Source organism: Adiantum capillus-veneris, chromosome 18, assembly GCF_014529385.1.
Source record: "Adiantum capillus-veneris isolate H3 chromosome 18, ASM1452938v2, whole genome shotgun sequence".
Taxonomy (NCBI): Eukaryota; Viridiplantae; Streptophyta; class Polypodiopsida; order Polypodiales; family Pteridaceae; genus Adiantum; species Adiantum capillus-veneris.
The window spans coordinates 115,858,906-115,880,728 of record NC_140948.1 but is presented as its reverse complement, the minus strand read 5'-3'; positions in this window follow the sequence as shown (position 1 = coordinate 115,880,728).

Below are 21,823 nucleotides of genomic sequence, written 5' to 3'. Positions count from 1 at the left end.
AAAAAAAACATATAAGGAGGATGTCGTTTTCATGGTAATGCCTCCCACTTTGACGGCCTCTCCCTCCTCCTGCACATGGGTCAAAAGGGCCACAAGGCCATGCTTGTACCCATACTTTCTTCTCCGTGTGTCGAAGGGCGCTTCGCTGTAGCTTCCTGCAAAATTATGGTTTAAGCATAAGATAAATCTTCAAATAACATATGCATTTTCAACAATTTAAAGCATACATATAATACTTACAAACTCATGCCGAACTGCATTGTAGCCTCCATTCCCAAGATGTGATGCTCTAGCAGATCCAAATGTCCTCTGCCTGCATCTCTCTACTGCTAAAATATCTAAGATTGTCTTGTGTCTCTCGTGCAATTCCTGCCCACTCCTCTGCATCCAACCATGTCGGATTTGGAATGCCGTCCTTGTACATGTCTCTCATCTCTGATCGAAGGTCTGGCATTGTGGCAATCGCCACAATCAAAATCCAATCATTTGAGACTGGATCGTACCCCTCTATTGGCCTGTACTCTCTGTGAATGGCCTCAACGATGTAATTATTTCTTTCATGGTCTTGATTATCTTAAATATCCATCACCGAGTGGCCAAACTGAATTGTACAAAGCTGCCAAATCCTCTATCTCATGACCTTTTTGACCCTATCAGCCATAACAGCCCCGTCCTTGCTCTTGTACACCTTGCTAGGATCATGCTCATGTGATCCCCAAGGTGTACGCGGTGTGCCAATCGGTGAACTATCTACTAAATGAAGGAGTACGAGCGGAAGTGCGACGCGAGAGAGAGTGCAAGAAGAAGAGCACGACAATATGGTGAACTCGCTCTACTGTAATGTGTAGAGCATAGTGAGTTCTTATTAGGTTTTTACAAAAGAATATGTGTACACACCTGGCGGCCGGCCCACTTACCTGGGAGACCACATTGGGCTTTATACCCCAACAATCTCCCACTTAAAGTCCAATGTGGTACTTTAAGTGTGAGAGAAGCTACTATACAAGCTAATATACAAGAGATGTAGAGAAGTGATGTACTACCCTACACCTAACTGCTTGCGAAAATGCGCAAAGCTCTCTGAGGGAAGTCCTTTTGTAAGTAGATCAGCAGGATTTTCTGTGGTGTGAACTTTGACAAGCTGAAGTTGCTTATCCTCGAGCATTTCCCTGATGAAATGATACTTCACATCCACATGCTTTGTCTTTGAGTGATAAACTGGATTGCGAGCCAATTGTATAGCACTTTGACTATCACAATATAACACAGGCATCTCTTCTTTGATTCCAAAATCTGTTACTAGTCGATTAAGCCAAATTGATTCTTTGCATGCCTCTGATGCTGCAACATATTCAGCCTCTGTAGTAGACTGAGTAACACAATCTTGTAATCTAGAACGCCATGATACTGCTCCACCAGCCAATGTAAAGACATACCCTGACGTAGACCTTGGGTTGTCTAAGTCACCTACATAATCTGAGTCTGTAAAACCCTTTACACTTAGCTCCTGACTCCCATAGCATGTACGCATACTCTTTGTAGCTTTCAGGTATCTCAATATTCCTTTCACTGCCTCCCAATGTTTCTTGCCTGGGTTTGACATGTATCGACTTACTACTCCCACTGCAAATGCAATATTTGGGCGAGTAGCAATCATTGCATACATCAAACTACCCACTGCAGACGCATATGGAATCTTATGTTCTTCCTCAAACACAGGACAATCTTGTTTGCTAAGTTTCACATATGGTGGCAATGGAACACTCAGTGCCTTTCCCTTCTCCATATTGAAAAGTTGCAAAACCTTGTCAATATACTCTGTTTGAGATAACCAAATCAACTTCTTTGATCTGTTTCTCTCAATGCGCATACCAAGGATATGACTTGCCTCACCCATGTCTTTCATGTCAAACGATTTTGCCATCTTTGACTTCAAAGCTGAAATTTCTTCCAAGTGCTTGCCAGCAATCAACATGTCATCCACATACAAAATAAGGATCAGCCAACTACCATCCTTAGCCTTCTTTGTATATAGACAGTGATCGAACTCACTACGTTTGTAGCCTTGAGAAAGCATAAACTTGTGGAATTTATGGTACCATGCCCTCGGTGATTGTTTTAAGCCATAAAGACTCTTTAACAACTGGCATACCCAATCTTCCTTGCCTTTCTCAACAAACCCTTGTGGCTGCTGCATGTAAATTTCCACATCTAAATCACCATGCAAGAACGCTGTCTTGACATCCATTTGGTGCAACACCAAATCTAATATGGCAACCAATGCAAGAAAGCATCTCAATGTAGTCATCTTGACCACCGGAGAGAAGACTTCATCAAAGTCAATGCCTTGTTCTTGCTTAAAGCCCTTCGCAACAAGCCTTGCTTTGTACTTTGGCTGACTATCATGAGCGGTGATCTTATACCTGTAAACCCATTTACAAGGTAGAGCCTTTTTGCCCTGTGGTAATTTAACTAGCTTCAATGTCTTGTTTTTATGCAGAGCTGTCATCTCTAACTGCATGGCCAATTGCCAATTCCCAGAGTCCTTCATTTGCACTATTTACTTTTAACATGAAGGCTCATTGCAATCAGTCAACATGACATAGTTCATAGATGGAACGAACCTATCAGGAGGTCGCGTGATACGTCCAGATATACGCACAATAGGTGGCTCAGGCTCAGCCACAACCTGTGGTTCCACTCTATCCTGTCCTTGCTCCTCTTGAGACTGACATTTTGTCTTGCACGTGCAGGCCCATCTTCTTGGAAGACAACTCTTCTAATCTCCTCAACCCTCTCTGGTTTAGAATGATATTTGGATTCATTAAAGTGAACATCATTGCTGCGGACAACCTTTCTGGATTCGGGATCCCAAAGTCTGTACCCCATCTCACGAGAATTACCATAGCCTAGAAAGATGCACTTTCTACTCTTTGGCTCAAGTTTGTTCCTAAAATCCTTTGGAACGTGAGTATATGCCTCACAACCAAAGACTCTGAGATGCGTGTATGAGGGCATTTTTCCTGACCATACCATCTCTGGCACTGAATCCTTCTGCAAAAACTTCCTAGGAGATCTATTTACAAGATGAACAGCTGTTGATACAGCTTCAGCCCAAAACCCATTTGGCAGCTGTGCATTAGACAACATACTTCTGACTTTCTCTTGTATGGTCCTATTCATCCTCTCAGCAACACCATTTTGAGGAGGATTGTAAGGAGCAGTAAGTTCACGTTTTCTACCTTTTGACTCACAAAAGTCCTGAAAGGCCTTTGAAACATACTCTCCACCATTGTTAGTGCGTAAGCATTTAAGCTTCTTGCCACTCTAATTCTCCACAAGTGTCACAAACATTTTGAAAACACTAAACGCTTCATCCTTGTGCTTGAGAAAGTAAACCCATACTTTCCTCGAGTAATCATCTATAAATGTCATAAAGTAAGAAGCTCCCCCTAGAGATAGGTTAGGCATAGGTCCACACAAATCACTATGAACAAGTGCCAACTGTGTATCTCTTCTATTGCTTCAATGCTTATGTGGCTGCTGTGTTTGCTTACCATACAGACAATGTTCACAGAATTCAAAATCATTAAATGACAAGCCAGGAAAATAACCAGAACGAGACAAGATTTCCATTCCCTTCTTGGACATATGTCCTAACCGGCTATGCCACAAAGAAACGTTCGGCTGCTTGGTTACATTGATTACATTTTTAGAGACATTTGATACTTAAATCATGTAAAGTCCTCCAGACTTTACTCCATGTGCTACTGTCATAGAACCCTTGGATATCTTCCACATGTTCTGTCCAAAAGTGGTGACCTAGCCATCATCATCAAGTAAACCTGTGCTGATCAAGCTCTTTGTAATTGAGGGAACATGTCTCACATTCTTCAGCGTGAAAGAAGAGCCATTCTGAAACTTCAATTGAACATCTCCAACACCTAAGATCTCACATATCTGCCCATTGCCTAGCCAAACATGATCTTTAGTGGTCACATAAGAGGTAAATCACTCCTTGTTTGGAGACACGTGAAGTGATGCCCCTGAGTCTATAATCCAGTCACTTAGTGCATTTCCATCAGATGCTGTAATAAGAGTTGAGTCCATTGTATTCTTCAAGAAGTAGATGTCTCCTGACACTAGACTGTCATCCTCTGCAACAGTGTTTTTCACATTTATTTCTTGAATCTTCACGGAGCACTTGTTCTTCTCACCATGGTCTTCAGCTTTCTCTTTGCCTTTTTCTGCTTTCCATTCTCTGCGGTCTCTTTTCATGTGACCCTTCTTGCCACAATGGTAGCATTCTATGTCACTCTTGCCTTTAGCAGTGCGGGAGTTGCTACGAGACTGATTCCTTTTTCCACCTTTGTACTTTTGTTTGGTCCTTCCCCTCACAACTAGGGCTGTTCCTTTGCCTTTGTCCATTGTCTTTCTATTGGTTTCTTCAGTAAGCAGACTTCCTTCTACACCTGCTATGTTCAAACCATCTGGAGGTGCAGAATTACTCAAAGCTGTGCGAAAAGTGTCCCAAATTTCCGGCAATGTGATCAACAGGAACATAGCTCTAACAAGTTCATCAAACTTGACACCTTGAGCTGACAACTGACTATAGATTGTGTTGAATTCATTCAGATGATTGGACATAGGTGTCCCTTCTTTCATCTTCAAGTCAACAAGCTTCTTAAGCCAGTATACCTGTGAAGCTGCACTCTGCTTCTCATAAAGATCACTCAGCTTTAACCATGCTTGATAATCCGACATCTCGTCTGCTACATTGAAGTAAACGCTTTTTGCCAAAGTCAGCATAATGGTAGAAAGTGCCAATTCATCCATTTCGATCCATTCATCTTTGTCCATATCTTCTGGTTTTATCCCCTTGAGCTTTATAGGTTTTATCTGCTTCTTTTGTACCAACACGTGCCAAATCTGTTGCTTCCACAATGGGAAATTGGTTCCATCTAGCTTCTTGATATTGTAAAGAGCAGTGTCCTGTGATCCAGCCATAGCTACGCTTCACAGTAGTTTACTTTCCTGGGAAAAATTTGGCAGAGTTTCCCCTGTAAACTGACCTCTGAACCAATATCAACCTGTCAAATGAACCAAGAAAGCTTCAGATTCTGCATAATTTTTGGCAGAGTCTCCTTTGTAAAATGGCTCTGGTGTACTGAAAAACAGACCAAAAAACAGCTCAAAAACACTGTCTCTCTGACACTGTAAGCTATGGGTAAATCTATCCTGCACCTGTACTGTCTCTGACTGTCCTGTCACTGTCCTGTAAGCATAGACTGCGACAATGCCTCAACGGCACTATAGCAAAGATGCAATCCCAACTGTCTAACTCACAGTCAGTACATCCTAGCTGCCTATCTAAGGGTGCTCGAGGGATCGCTCCAAGACCTGTATCTCCGAAAGGATCTCAACATTCGAGAATCCCCCAGCTCAATAAAACCTCACTCGACCCTCAACAAAGACTGCAGTAAATCTGACAGTACATAGACTTCCCACAAAGTCATACATCCACAAATTTCCCACTGTATGTTGTAACCGCTGCGACAATTGTTTGCTGCGTGACTTACAGCCAGCAAACCCTCAACAGACATACATCATCTCTAACAATACATCCCATGTGGAAGTACCTACAATGTCAGGATGAAATCTGGAATATCAAGCAACAAACACAAGCTACCTGATGAACTAGTGGATGTCGCCTACAGTCTGTGTGTAGATGCGCCCGTGTTGTATGTGACACGCCTCCAAGAACTGTGAGCCGTCCTTCGATGTGTAGACAGCCACAAATCAACACTCTGGGAGTGTCGATATCCTCAGCACCTGCAGTCGTAGCCCGAAAACCCCAAATTTGCAGAGTCGGATCTGCACCCGCTGAGACCACGTAGTTGAAAATGGCCTGCGTAGAACTTTGTCGAAGCCGAACGGTAACCGAGATGACCTCAGAATGAAATTCTGAGCACACCAAGCCCTACGGGCTAGCCCACAAGATTTGGGGCCGTGTCTTTGCCTGTCGAATTTCACTCCAATCTGAGCTGGTGACTCTAGCCTCTTGCAGTGTTGCCCCGAGCCTCGATCTGAGCTCTGATACCAGTTGAAGGAGTACGAGTGGAAGTGCGACGCGAGAGAGAGTGCGAGAAGAAGAGCACGACGATATGGTGAACTCGCTCTACTGTAATGTGTAGAGCATAGTGAGTTCTTATTAGGTTTTTACAAAAGAATATGTGTACGTACCTGGCGGCCCGCCCACTTACCTAGGAGACCACATTGGGCTTTATACCCCAACACTAAAGAGAGTGGTGGATGCTCTCTTGGTGGTGTGGACGCATTGGTATAGCTGCTACCACAACAACCACTACCTCCAGAACAACGCCTACCTCGTCTCAAAGATGAACTAGATGTTGGTGTAGGGGGCACACTCGATTGAGGTGTGGGACCGGTCGATGTAGGGGACACACTAGTCCTAGGCATAGGGGCGACCGAAGTAGGTCTAGATGAATTAGTTGCTCAAAGGTTTTTTGTGTGTAATTAGCCTACATTGGTATGAACTGTGACAAAAGGAAGCCCATCTGCTTTGGTGACATGCCAGCCGGAGTGATAGGAAAACTAAAACTAGGAGAGTATGTACCGTCGTCATCGGCCATGGCTACAGATACACAAATAACACAGATACAATACGTTAGTTTACAAAATAAAAACTTAAGCAATGCAAATAACAAAAAAATGAAGCTACAACACAATTCATTAAATCTATCCAATATTGTAGACTAAGTAGAAGAGTTTTACAAAAGTGTTCCTAGCAAAAATCATTAGTCAATCTCTTATCTTCTATGAGAGCTAATGCACCAAAGATGTTTATCTCAATATGTACTTCTGCATCTTCATCATCAAACTCCACTTCTTCGTCTCTCTTTGCATCAACTTTAGTATTTGAAAGCTCATTTATAGGTTCAGGCATCTTCTCACCACTGACCTACAACTCAAAGTCCAAACTTACATCATCCGTCGGCCGTGTACTTTGTTCATGAAGCTCTTCAACCTCAACTTCCAATCCTTCACACACTTGCTTGCTTCATGGAGAAACTTGAACAACATAGAGCCAGCGCGGTTTAGACTCAACTTTTTCATCATTTTTTCTCCATACTGGATCTATTGTAAACACAACTTCTTCACAATGCTGGGGAACTACGAACATATCCCGCGCATCTGTTCATACCTGCCTAGAGCTCACTTGAATCAATCCACTCTTATTTTTGCGCACAATTGCATTAGGGGCGTTGGTAATAACTTTGAACCACTTGACATCAAAGATAAAAATATCAAACTTCCTAGAGCCAATCTTCAGGATGTTTTGGATGTAGCCAAAGTATTCAAGTTGTTTAGTCTCTTTGTTCATCCCTAGCACTACTTCTACTTTCTTGGACAAATCTTGCCCTAACACCACTATCGAAGGTGACCCTTTGTTTGTCTATCCGTTGCACTCTAAAGTGTCTCCCACGACTACAAAGCTCCATACTTGTGATACTGCAGCCACATAATTCAAACAAACTTAAAGTTACTAAAGTAATGTGATCATGTGGAGCTTGAAAAGGAAGTTGTAAAAATTTACATGCCAAGCACAACCCATTGACATCTCCTCTTCCTCTCAATAATCAACACTCCGTTCCTCTTTGCCTCTGAGATTGTCGCATCTAACCACCGCCCAATTGGAAAGTCAAGCAATTTATGAAGATGATCTAGAAAAGGAAGGTTTCTAGTGGCACGGTTGCACTTGAATTGCAAGTGATCAGTCAAGAGTTGCTGCTTTTCCCCTTTGTACCTCTCTAGCCACTTTTGCATTATGTTTGAGTTGAGAAGGAAAAATTTCATAACCTTTTCTCGCATTGTGATATCCATCTTCCTAATGATTCCTTGTCCCTGCAGCTTGTCCCCTTTCAGTTGGACATGGACCGCAATCGGCCACATTCAGGGCATCTTTGGATCAATTGACCCCAAAAATTCATTGATGAGGAAAAGGGACTCTTGTACAAGCCATCATTTATCCATGCTACCCTCGGGGCGATCCCTTTGACAAACAAAACCCTTTAAAGTCTTCATGAATCTCTCCAAGAAGAACATCCACTTGCTATGAACTACCCCAGCAATTGCAACTTCATCGACCACATGCACAAGTAGATGCATTTGGATGGTAAGAATGTTTGTTGGAAAGTACTTCTCCACCATACACACTACTTCAATAGCATTTAAGCGTGCTGCATCAATGTTGTCTTTTCTTATCTCTTTTGAACTGATCCAGCGTACTAACTCACTAATTTTATAGATTGTTCTTCTAATGTCATTTGTCAAAAAATCCTTTATGGTAATTGGTAAGATAAAATTTGTGCCAATCGTGGGACTTAAGGCCACTAAGATTGTCATCTCTTGTAAAAGTTGTTTTCAAACATCGCATGCACCCAATGGGACACTTTTCCAAATTTCCATATTGCAATAGAGTATACAATCATTAGGGCATGCATTTATTTTTGTGATAATCCAAGTCCAAGTTAGTAAGAATCTTTTTAGCGACTGGACAAGTAGGACGCATGTGATTGCCTTTCGGAAAGATTTCCTTGTTGAGCAACCTGTCGTTACATCAACAAGTGAACACAACAATCATGTTATTGAACTGTAATTTACACTTTGGCATGCATAGGATATAATGTATTTACCTAAAAAGCTCTGTGATGGAGGCGTCAAACCACCCAGACTACAAATTAAGCATTGCCAAAGCGGTACAGAGAACTGAGATTTTTGTACCATTGTAAAGCAGCATATGTGCAAGAGTTTGCATCATCTCACCCTCTTTATCGTTGCTATCATGATATTGATATGGACGGTATGACTGAGGTTGATTCATAGTGTTTCCTTGAATGTTGTCACCTTCTAGGTTTTCAATGATGGGATCCATGTCAAAGAACGTGTCTAACATTTTCTCCATCTCTACTTCTTGAAATGTGGAATCCGGTATTGGTGGGGTAGAGTCAATCAATGGCTATTTGTTTGAAAATCATCTTCTCTAGGATGAAGTTGGAGCAATATCTACTTGCAGTAGCAGTTGTTCTACTGCCTCCGAACCATGAGATCGATAATGCAGGTCTTGTAGTTGCTCTATGGGAAAGACACTGTTATTGCGTATGTGCTGATCATAGATTTTTTGTTTTCAAAAGATTTGATGCTTGCAATGCCCACAAGGACATGTCATCCTATCATCCACACTTTATCTACCAATGATGAAACAAATAAATAAATAACTCTTGTTATAACTACACACCACTAACTACATGACAATACATAACAACCTCACATTCTCTAGCCATGCCCGATCCTCCACACCTCGGTCTAGAGGTACACGGAGATGACGGCCGTAATAATCTTGTCTTTATAGGTCAATAACTATATTAGGGTTTTTGAAGTCTATGTGTGCTATTAAAGTCCGATTGCGTTATTTTACTTCGTTTTTTGAAGTTCATTTGTGTTTTTGAAGTACACAAGTCACTTCTGAAGACTCTTGTGTTTCTGAAGTCCGCTTGCGGTTTTTCTACTATTTGTCGCTAGCTCTAGCAACCTCACATTCTCTAGCTATGCCCGATCCCCGCACACCTCGGTCTAGAGGTGCGATCAGAACCACCAAGTAATAATCTCGTCTTTATTGGTCAATGCCTATATCTTAGGGTTTGACATGTATTTTTTTTAAACTTTGTTTGTGTTTTTGAAGTGTGTGTGCACTATTGAAGTCCGGTTGTGTTATTTTACTTCGGTTGTTGAAGTTCGACTTAGCGGTTTTGAAGTAAGCAAGTCACTTCTGAAGACTATTGCCTTTTTGAAGGCCATTTGCGGTTTTTCTACCATTTTCTGCTAGCTCTAACAGCCTCACCTTCTCTAGCCATGGCCGATCTCCACACACCTTGGTCTAGAGGTTCACGGAGATCAGGACCATCAGGTAATAATGTCATCTTTATTGGTCAATGCCTATATATCATGGTTTGACATAAGTCTGTCTTTGAAATTTGTTTGTGTTTTTAAGTTTGTGTGTGCTATTGAAGTCCAATTGCGTTATTTTACTTTGTTTGTTGAAGTTCTTTTGTGGCTAACACTAAGCGGCTAGCCCTAAGCGTGTAGCTTTCAACGGCCTAATACGGAGTAGTCCTTCTTGAGCGGTAAGCGCTAAGCGGTTGCCTATAAGTGACAAGTCCTCATAAATCGTTTGAATACCGATTAAACCTACACAAATAGCCCTAAGTCGTTAAATGACTAAATAACAAAACTAGCCAAGCCACGTCTAGGACTAAGTGGGCTCGGCTAAACGATTCAATATGTAAACAACTAGGCGCTCTAATTAAGCAGCTAACCTTCATCGATCTAAATGTGGACCAATCCTAAGCGATGAAAGCACTTATTACTTAAATGGTTAGTGTTAAAGGACTAAACCTAATTATGTAAATGCTTACGATAAGTCACAATTACAAAATAACAATATACTTTTTTAACCTCTAAATTTATTTACACAAAAACAACAAAACTAATTATAAAATAGCATAAATCAAAATAAATATTTCCTTTAATGATAAAATGTATTTATCTTTCTTTGTTAATGATGATTTAATTAGTATTACTTATAAAATAGTATTTTATTTTATTCTTAATTGAAGAATGTGTCTATGCATTGTTTATAGTGTGTTTATATTGTTAAGTGTGCATTTTTATTTACTTGCATGCATGTTTATGTGAATGTGTGTGTATGTGTGTATGCAACAAAAAAGAATGTTAGAGCACTCACATGCGGCCTATTTGAGCAAGAAACAGTTGGAAAAATATCCTCAAACCTACAAAAGCACACACACACACACACACACACACTATGTTACACACACATACACAAATGTGCACAAATCTACAAGGAAACTTGGAAAGAAGCTTACATTGTTGATGGAGAGCAGCCTACGAGTGAAAATCTCAACTCTGGCAAGTCATGCGGCACCAGATCTGCAGCAAGTGAGGAGGAGGAGGGCAAGAGAGGAAGAGAAGAAAGGAGTGAAATGTGCAGGAAAAACCTGTGGTTCTTGTTTTGCAGAATTCACCGGTATAGGTGCCGATATGTGTGCTGGTACAGGCACCGGTATGCGTGCCAATATACGCATTGAAAATTTGAAGATTATTTTTAAAAAAAACTTGATCTCCTTCAGATTTACCTACACATATACTGACGCCCGCCATCGATGTCGGTAATCTGATGTCGAAATTTAAGCGATCTCTTGTAGTGAGCAATATGGCACACACCAAAAAAAAACTTCACACACCCTAAAACAAGAAATATAATTAGATGGGTTAATTGTGTACGAATGAAGAGGTTAGGGGATTCATGCATTGCTCTCATCACTGGCTTTGCACACACATAAATTCCAATAGCCAATGGTGGCTTTGATGAGAGAAATTTGACAAAGAAGTAGGCTGAAAACGAGCACAAAAGACATATAAAAATGGATACCAATCTTCTTCCTAATCAAGCCAATCTAGTCATGGAGGATAGTGGACTCTTGAGTGTGCCAAGGACATGCCCACATGTAGCTAGATTAGGGTTTAATTAGCGAGACATGCAACTAGTTATGTAAATGTCAATGGACCGTAATGATAAGTGAGAAATGCTAATCACTAACACACTAATGTATAAGGAGAAACTTGGCTAGCATAACCTAAAGCTCCAATACCACTTGATGGCAGTGGGATCATGCTAGCTAGGGTGGATGAAAGAGAAACATGATGCATATAAGTGAGTGTGTGTTGGCTAGATTATTACTCAAGCAAATTAGGTTCCAAGATCAATTAACTTGGACTCATAAACACGACCTTGAGTTGTTTCTAAGCCATCACAATCTCACCATTAACAAGAGATATGTAATGCAAATTAGACTTGGTTTATTCATTCATGAAATGAATACATTATTAGAGAGCATGAGACTTTTAACACAATTTGGAAATCTCAAATCTATATGAATCCCATAAGTCAGTCTGAGAATTTCATTAATTTGAACTTGATATTGGTGCATAAAGTGCACTAAGATTATTGGAAAATATCCTTGGTTGGAAGCTATTCAATGGTTCATATTAGTTAAAGAGATCATTGTAAGAATTGTTGGTATAAGGGAGTTGATAAAAATGTTCTTTAGGTGGTGTTCAAAAACATCTTAATTTGGTTTGTTTCCATGCAAAATTCTTTACTTAAAAGAATCTTTCAAACTTTTTTTTGGCCCTTGTCAAAACCTTTGTGGGAATTTTGACTTTTTTGGGAATGCCTCTGCTTCGCATCAAAGAGAAGATAATACTTTCTATAATTTCCCATTGTTTGCGAAATATTATGCATCCAATATTTCTCCCAACAATTTGAGTAAACATCTGCATCTGTTGCATTCCAACAAGTGTAAACTAGGACCCAATATTGTATAAGGATTTTTTTGAAGCTATTTGAACACTTTTCCATATTCATGTCCATGTTATTTGTACCTAGAGACGACTGTACCTTGTTTATTTGAGTAGCAATTTTCCCAATATTTTATGTCGTCTTTAATCCCACCTACTACGTACTAGTTCTCTTTTACATCATCAAACATTAATAATAGCATTGTTACACCCTTTGGAAGGCTAGGCCTCCCATCATTTCCTTTTTTCCATAATTCAATACCACCTTCTCTTGGAAACCCATCCATTGACATAAAACCTTCTGTTTGAGCACAAAGATGTGTTTCCTTGTGCCGACACCATCAACTCGGCAAGGTGAATCAAGCATGTCATACACATGATTTGTATGTACCCATAACCTTGACCTGATCTAATATTTTTAATAGTCCTCAACATGAGCTTCAAGTTTGTGCCACATGGTCAAATCTTGAAGCTACTCTTGGACTAAATTTTTTCCTAGGTATCTTTACAAAAGTCATTCAAAGTAGAGACCTTGTAGACCTCCTCATTGGAGATAAGGCGGTTGCAAAAAAGAGAGTATATTCAATGAAACCTAGTGTTTTATGCCATGGTGAACTACTTGGAGATGGAAATTTGTCACTGGGTATTAATAATTATCGTGACTCTTTTGCTTGCTTCAAAAATATCAACCATTGATTGTTGTCTTGATAAATGTTGCCAAATCTCAAATAGAGAAGCAATGCCAACTTGTGAAATAATTATTGGGGTTTGCAATTGGAGGATTGCAATCATGGAATGTACCACCTCCCACTTATATTACACTCTTTTACTCATCTAATATACATTGGGATATACCTTTAGAGTAGCCTCAAGATTTGACCATGTGAAAGAAACCTGAGGTCCATGCCAAGGTGTATTAGACATATTAACGGCCCATGTCAAGGGGATGCGTTTCTAATCATTAAATCTACCAAATTCCACTTGTATACACACTATGTTTAATTGGTTAATATCAATTTGTGTGTGTAACTTCATAGTAGCCTCAAGATTTGACCATGCAACAAAAACTTTCGGTCCATGCCAAGGAATATTAGACACATTATTGTGAATGTGAAGGCCATGGGTTTGCAATTAAATCTATCATATTCCACTTGTCACTACACACTATGTTTACTTGGTTAATATCACTTCATGTGTACCTTCAAATTAGCCTCAAGATTTGACCATGTGACGAAAACTTTAGGTCCATGCCAATGGTTATTAGACACATTCTTGTGAATTCCAAGGCTATGGGTTTGCAATTGTTCAATCTACCAAACCCCACTTTCATTACACCCTATGCTTACTTGGTTAATATATCTCGGGATGTACCTTCATAGTAGGACCTCAAAATGTGACAATGTGGAAAAAAAATGAGGCCCATGCCAAGGATTATAGTAAACACATTCAAAGCCCATGTTAAGGCTATGGGCTCGCAACAATTCAATTTTTATGAGTGCTATTCAATTTGTATGTTTACTCAATTAAAATAACTTGGGGTGTATCTTAAAGGTAGCCTCAAGATTTGACCATGTGGCAAAAACCCATAAGTCCATATCCTACCAAAACCTACATCCCTATATGTACAATAAGTACAAAATAGATACATGACATTTATATACACATATGCATATAAATAACTATAGCTTTGTGGATAGATATTAATTGACTAATGGAAGGATCTTTTTGCAGGCGAAAAAAAGGTACGTATATGTATGCTCACATACTAACACATACATTCATACATAAGACACTAGACTAAAAAAATTATATATATATATATATATATATATATATATATATATATATATATATATATATATATATATATATATATATATATATAGATAGTGCGTTATAGTTTTACAAATGGTGCATAATTATCACATACCTTAGAAAGTCATAGGGTTAGATGTATGTACCTTACCTATCTTTTCTTTTTTTTATAGCAAAACTCACAATTGTGAGTGAATTATATTGATCATCTCAAAAAACTACAAGGTCTTGCCATGCTCATGTCGAGCCATGACATTATCTAGGGACCATAGTTACAACGGCAAAATGGGTAGCCACCCGTAACGCACTGCCTCCCTAACCTTGATATACAAGGTCAAGTATCATGTTCTTTTGAGATCTTCTATTTACCCATGGCTTAGGTTTTCCCCCTTCCTAGGCATTACATCTGTTTCAACAAGGCACCAGTAGTCCTAAACCAATCCTCCGAGTTTTGCTTGCACCCGAGCGTCCATATTAGCACTTTGCTTTCGAACCTTGCCACCTCAGAACCACCTTCAAACACACGGTGGTTCCTTGTCTACCATACATTATGTAAGAAGAAGTACCCAACGACTTGAGTGCTGATGAGGAGGGATGGACTACCTGAATTCTTACCTCCAAGGAATAGATCAGTCTTGAAAAAACCAATTTTCCATGTTCTTTGGACCCACTTGCATATTTTCCCTACGAGGCCTTTGATAGTTGGGCATTCCATGAATAGGTGGGTCAGATCTTCAGTAGCCAACCTGCACCCCAAGCATCGATTTGACCCAATACCTCTCTCCTGAATCTTCACCCCCGTCGGTAGAACCCCCCAAATTACCTTCCATAAGAATACCTTCATGTGTTGCGGAACCTTTGTCTTCCACATGTTCTCCATTGCTTGCTCCCACCTTTCCTCCAGCCATTGTTTTTTCCATATCTTTTTAAGGGGGCTAGACCAATTCTTCTTATGCATTATTGTATGATAAATGCCTTTAGAATGTGGTTTCCATAAGAGACTATTGCCGGGCCATTTCCAAGCATTCCAGTCAAACTCTGAATCACAGATTGGCATCACTATATTGTCAAGCTCTTTCATCACTCTATTGACAAGCAAGACCTCCAAGCTATTGAGTTGGTACCGGGTAACCAAAAGGTCAATGGTTTTCCAACTCTTGCAGTCACTGTCCTAGAAGTGCCCAAGTCTATTCAGACCCTTATTGTTCAGTTTCCTGGGTGTTTCTATCCAATAGGGATTTTGTGGCGGATCTACAACTTTGGAGAGCCAGGGGGACCAATGTAAAATAGAGTTCTTAAAGTATCTGGTTTCTTCCCACTTTAAAACTCCTGCTGCTCTATTGCATTTTCTTACCAATTATCTTGAGCTGCCCCCCAGTCTAAGAGTAGACCACGTTGGGGCTAATAGTTTGTCATGAACCTCTACCCCTCTCCACTTTCCACCTTTTGAGTCAAGATTAACTACTTTTATCATATCTCTGATCATGACAACCCAATCTTGATCCTGTTTAGCCAGGGAGACAACAAAGTTGGCACATCAAGCTTCTACATGGGCCACAGGGTTCAGAATTCCAAGGCCTCCTTGATTCACCGGCCGATCAACTGATTCCCAACAGGCCCATTTCCATGGCCTGGAGGATTTCGTGTTGTTTTTCCACAAAAACCTTTTTACTAGTTTTAAGAACTCTTTCTAGTGACACTTAGCCATCTTGAGAATCAGGCTAGTGAAGGCAATATAAGGGATCATAAAGGCATTAATCACTTTTATCCGACTTGGGAATGGGAGAAGAGCATACTCCCACCTACTCATTTTTGTTTTGATTTTCTCAAACACCCACTCAAATCTTTGCTTTTGAGTTACGTCCACACCCAAGGGGGCTCCTAGATGTCTGAAGATATTCCCTTTCGTGACAATCTCCCCCAACCAGTCAGAAGGGTCACATGAGTCATTTTCTCACAGGGAGATCAGCCTTAACTTCTCTATACTACACTGGGACCCCGAAGCTACTGAGAATATTTGCACAATCTCCAGAGCCTTCCTGTTGAACTGGGGGCACGCCTTCAAAAAGAGGAGAGAATCTCGTGCAAAAATCTTTGTCAGTAGTTGGCTGTTTCTTGGTAAATCCAGGCCTTGCAACTCCCCTCGTTCCGCACTAGCTTCGAGCGTCGTGATTAAAGGATGTGATACTATGGCAAAAAGTAAGGGGGCCAGAAGGAATCCTTGATTAATAGACTTTTTGACCTCAAAAGAGCCCACAATTCTATCGTTAAATAAGAGTTCTGATTGGCTTCCATCCCCCAGCACTCGTACCATATGACATAGGTGAGGCCCAAAGGCCAGAGCTTTCATGACGACTTCTATATATGTCCATGTTATTCTATCATAAGCCTTATCAAGGTCCAACTGCAACATAATGCACTCTTGCTTTGTGAAAGTTGTGTATTCGATGCCCGCCATTGCTGCTAAGATGTTATTGTAAATGGATCCTTTGATGAACCCATGTTGATGGGGAGAAATGATCGTGGTTAGTAAAGGGGCTATTCTGAGGGCCACGGCTTTAGCAATAATTTTGTAGGCCACCGACATCATTGTTATAGGGGGCCAATGTTTCAGTTGAAAACAAAAAATCTGTTTAGGGATGGGTTTGATAAGCCCTCTCTTAACACTTATCTCTAACGACCCTTCGACAATGGCTTAATTGGCCAACCTTGTGATTGGTACCTTGAGATCATCCCAAAATTCTCTAAAGAATTCCACCATCATCCCATCCCAACAAGGGGACTTTTCCTTGCCAAGGGCTTGCAATGCTACTAAACATTTGTCTTCAGATAATGCCCCTTCCAAGCTATTAGCTTCTGAGTGGGGAATCTTTGTCTTGACACTCTGAAGTAAGGTCCCTCTAGCTCCTTCCACTTCCTGGGACTGGATCGTCCAATGACTTGACTAAGATAGCTCAACATCAGACCAGCCATCTCATCTTGGTCATGAACTTTCAATCCCTTTCTCATCATAGAGCGAGCGGACATGGCCCCGGCTCTTCTTGATTTTTAAGGCCCTAAAGAACTGAGCTTGATTAGATGCTTCAAGTTGTAGGAAGGTCTCCCTGGAGATAAGCCTTGCCTTTTTGATATCTTCTAGCTGCTCATTTGCAAGGTTAGATTTGGCTTTGAGCCATCATTTGTGTTCCTCCTCAGTAGCAAGCCCCTTGGGTTTTACGGAGGTAAGCAATTGTACCTCCGTTGTAAGATGCAAAAGCTGCACCTACCTAGATTTTTTGAGTCAGAGGCCCGAGGTTTTGATTGGTTTCTGGATGCTCCAAGCAAATAGGTCCCATGCATTGTGTTTGTTGAGGTCGACATCTTTTCTGAGCTTACCTAGTGCCTTCTTGGTTAGATTCTTGAAAAGAGGGTCTTCAAATAGGTGTGCCCTTGTTACTAATAGTTTTTTCCCACCTCTTGGGGTCTACTCCTCCCCTTTATTCTTCTTGAAATGTATGTGCAGAGGTATGTGATCCGAAAGGATTTTTGTTGGGACTACCTTCATCTCCATCAGCATCCGTATCCAATCAGCTTGGTGTGAGCAATAACATCTCTCTAGCTGGAGGCAGTGTGGGCATACTGGAGACTTGTGTAGGTGAAACCAGGCATGCTGTTCCACGGGACGACTTCCCATAAGTTGATCATCGCCCATTTTTTGCACAAACTTTGCCATTTAGACCTTTCTAAGCCAGTCAGCATATTGGAGGATCCTGTTTTATCCCTGCTCTTTTCTACCATATTGAAGTCGCCAACCAACAACCACTCACCTTCAATAGGAGTATCTCTAATATTCATCCATAATTTAGCTCTTTCTTTTGTATTGCAAGGGCCGTACACATTCACAAGGGTGAAGGGATGCCCTTCTCATTTGATTCTAATCCCCAAGATTCTGTCGGATGGGTGGTTTAGAACCAGCTTCGGCTCCAAATCCCTGTCCACAATGCTAAGCACACCACTGAAACCGTTATTTCCTTCTCTATAGAATATGAGTTTCTTTCCTAGTGCCTGCTTTCTCTTGCTATGAGCATCTAAGTGGTGTTCCTCAATGGCCCAGCAGTTGAGTGCCTTCTCCTTTTTTATTTCCTCCCAAAATAGGGTACTCTTCTTACGGGTTTTCAACCCCTTTACGTTCCAAGATTTAATAGTGAGAGACTCCATCATTAAAGAGGGACTCATTGGGATAGAGGAATGAATTCTTTAGCATCCGAATCATGCCCATCCCCCTCTCCTTGGTCTTAGGGGAGTCTGGGGGTACCAAGGCAAGGGATCTCTTTTCTTGCAGTGCTACAAATGGATTGTGCAGTGGGATCGTGAACCTTTCAAAGGGGTGGAGGATGGAGCAGATCCTTTCACCTCAAGTGTTCTCACGACTTCAAGCACTTTGGAGTCTCTTGCCATTGCCTTCACCCTTTTGGCTCTTTTCAGACCAGGGACTTGAACAGCCGTCACAATTGTCACTGTCGTAAATTTTGGGGTAGCAGCGGGAGTAATGATCCTAGTATTATTGCATGCACCTTCGGTGATTCTTTGTATGGGCATCGATTCCTCCACAATATTTTTTTTCATCTTTAAATCCATTTTGTCACATACCATATCTTCTTTATCCTTCCCTACATTGTCCCTTCGTTACTGCCTCCTTGCTTCTCCAACCCTTCTATCAGGTATTCCTTTTCGTTGGGGACCTGTGGTGCTGTCGAAGCTGTAGTACCATTAGTCTTCAAGGGCAATTCTTGGCGAAGTGTCCAAAGTTGTTGCATTCAAAACATGCTCCAGAGTATGTCCCAAAGTTTAGTGGAATAGTGACTTAGACACATCCCTGCCTGTACAAACCCTATTTGAGGTTCTCCCAAACCCTCTCTTGCTAGGTATAAATAAGGGAGTGCCCAGTTGACTAGCAAGCATCCTGATATTTTCCCACAGCTAGCCAGGCAGTCCCCCAAACTCAACCCAAACCGAATGAAACCCCTGTAGAGATTCAACTCAGTCGAACACTGGCTCCCAAGGCACCACAAACCGTAGTCCTATTAAAAACAAGGGGTCCTTTGTCAAGGATCTTTTCCACATTGGAGGCCTCTTTGAATATCACTGAACAGAAACCTTTAGCTAGGTAAAAAGTATTTTCAACTGCTCCTCCATGACCAAGAATTTGTGGGGCCTGAAGCCATTGAATCATCTCAAACCTGTTCGGGATTCTTCCACTGAACCCAAATATAAGTGTTAGCTTAGCTTGCTTGGCTAACTATTTTCTGATAAGTGTTAGTGGTGGAATCGCTACAGTAATAGCCTCAGCGACCTCCACCTACTGTGGCAAAGACTTTTTTAAAGCAGAGAAGGACCGATCTACCAACTCGTCTTCCACCATCCCATTATAGTTTGCTTAGGAGCAAGTTCTTTTGTTGTTGATAGGGCCGGACTCAATCACTTTGTTGACTTCCTTGAGCTCTTGCTCAAGTCTAGCTCTTGCATTCTGCAGATTTTTGATATCTCCTTCACTCGACAACCCTTCTGATGGGCCTTTTCCAACGTCCTTAGAGACAGTCCCCTTGAGTATGCTAGCAAATGAAATGCCTGGCCTGCGAGCTCTAGATGAACTTGACGTCTTATTTACGTTCGTATAGATGGGACCTTGAGGAACCCCATCTTTGAGGGTTTTTACCTTGAATTGAAACCCTTGAGCTGAGCCCATTTTCTCTCTTGATTCCTTAGAGGGAGATTTTCCAATCGAGACAATTTTGTCCTCTTTCGTGATTGTAGCCCTCGGCGAATTGGGGCTCGACATTTCCACATCATGCAACGGTCGCAAGACCGAGCCATCTCCTTCATCCATCGGCACGGCAAACTCCTTTTCGGGTCTTTTTTGAGCCGCTAATATATGTAAGAATTCAACAATATCTTCACTTACAACCATAGCGTCGAGTTCCATTTCCCAAAAATGCAGACTTATAAGAGGGGCGAAAGGCTTCAAGAAGATAATAATCGCTCTTAGATAATAATTGTAAGAAGATAACCCCTCCAGATAATAATTGCAAGCCAACATCGAACACGGAGATGCTGCTGCAACAAGCGGGTGTGGAATTCAACACAAAATGAAGATCCTAACTGCGAACCTATCCCCCCACCTACGCGGGCACCCAACTTAAATAGGTGTAGTGAAGGCTAGCACTATTCAACACAAGCGATTATTAACTGGATAATAACCGCGATTGCAACAAGACAATAATTGCTTTGTGAAAACTACAGTACGCGCAAGCAAGGGCACTGCCAATGGCAAAGAGCGCACCTGATGAGAACCGGATGCGAAAGAAAAATGGGAGCGCGAAGGGGCCTACTTAATAACTGTAGCTTGAGAGCACTACATACACTCGCTATAGGCGAATCACTTGGATCTTGACAAGAAGAGCTCCTAGCAGGACAGTGTCTCACCTTGTGATACCCTAGCTTCAGAGACTCTTGTGATACCCTAGCTTCAGCGACACCGCCCCTTGCAGTTCACGATCCTTGCAAACAGAGTTGCATCACCCTTTATGCCATGTTCACGTACCTTACCTATCTTAAAAGGATCGTATGTTGTGTACGTTTCCACCTTGATACATACACACAAACACATACACATACACATATATACACAAATATGAATGTGTGTGTGTGTGTGTGTGTGTGTAAACTCATGTATGTTGGGCGGTGCACCTCAACAATCCCTTTTAGCATGCAAGCCTTACCAATTACTATCGTAGAGGGGATCTTGACTGGTGGGGGCGGGGAGGGTGACGATCCCTTAGGCCCCCTCGAGAGTGGAGTTTGAGGACATCACCTATCAAGCATGAAAATGTATGCATGGTAGAATATGATTTTGTATGTGATTTTTATAAAAACAATGTATTTTCGAGTGCATAAGATGACAATGTATAATGGTGTATGTGTTGGGGGTGGGTGGGGCGGGTAATGAGGGCTATATATTTCTTGGGAAGTGATAACAATAAAAGTGGTTCAGGTAGGCTCCTTCAAAGCCCAGCTTTAATAGTTGAGGTGGAGGGGGGAGGAGTATGGGATAGGAGAAAAGAGAGAAAGGGGTCTTTTGAAGTCCAACTTTAATAATTGAGCAAGAAAAGAGTCTTTTCAAATTCAACTTTAATAGTTGAGCTTGGGTGGAGGAGTATCGGACATGAGAAAAGAGAGAAAGGGTCTTTTCATTTGATCCGTACCCATTTAATGAAACGTGAAACATTTTTTGGGTTTTTAAAATAAGCCTTAGAGAAGAGAACATACTTTCAACGTTTTCAGTGATCATTGAGACTTACCTTAAATATTATTTTGGTTTCAAAATATTGAATAAATCCTTTTATTTCACCTTACATTTCATTCAGATCCTTACATGGCTTGACTTCTCTTGCACTCTATTCTTTTACAATGCTAAAAGGAATGCATAGCTCTAGTAAATTCAATACATATATACATATAAATAAACACACACACACACACACAATAAACTGAAAAAGATCTCATGTAC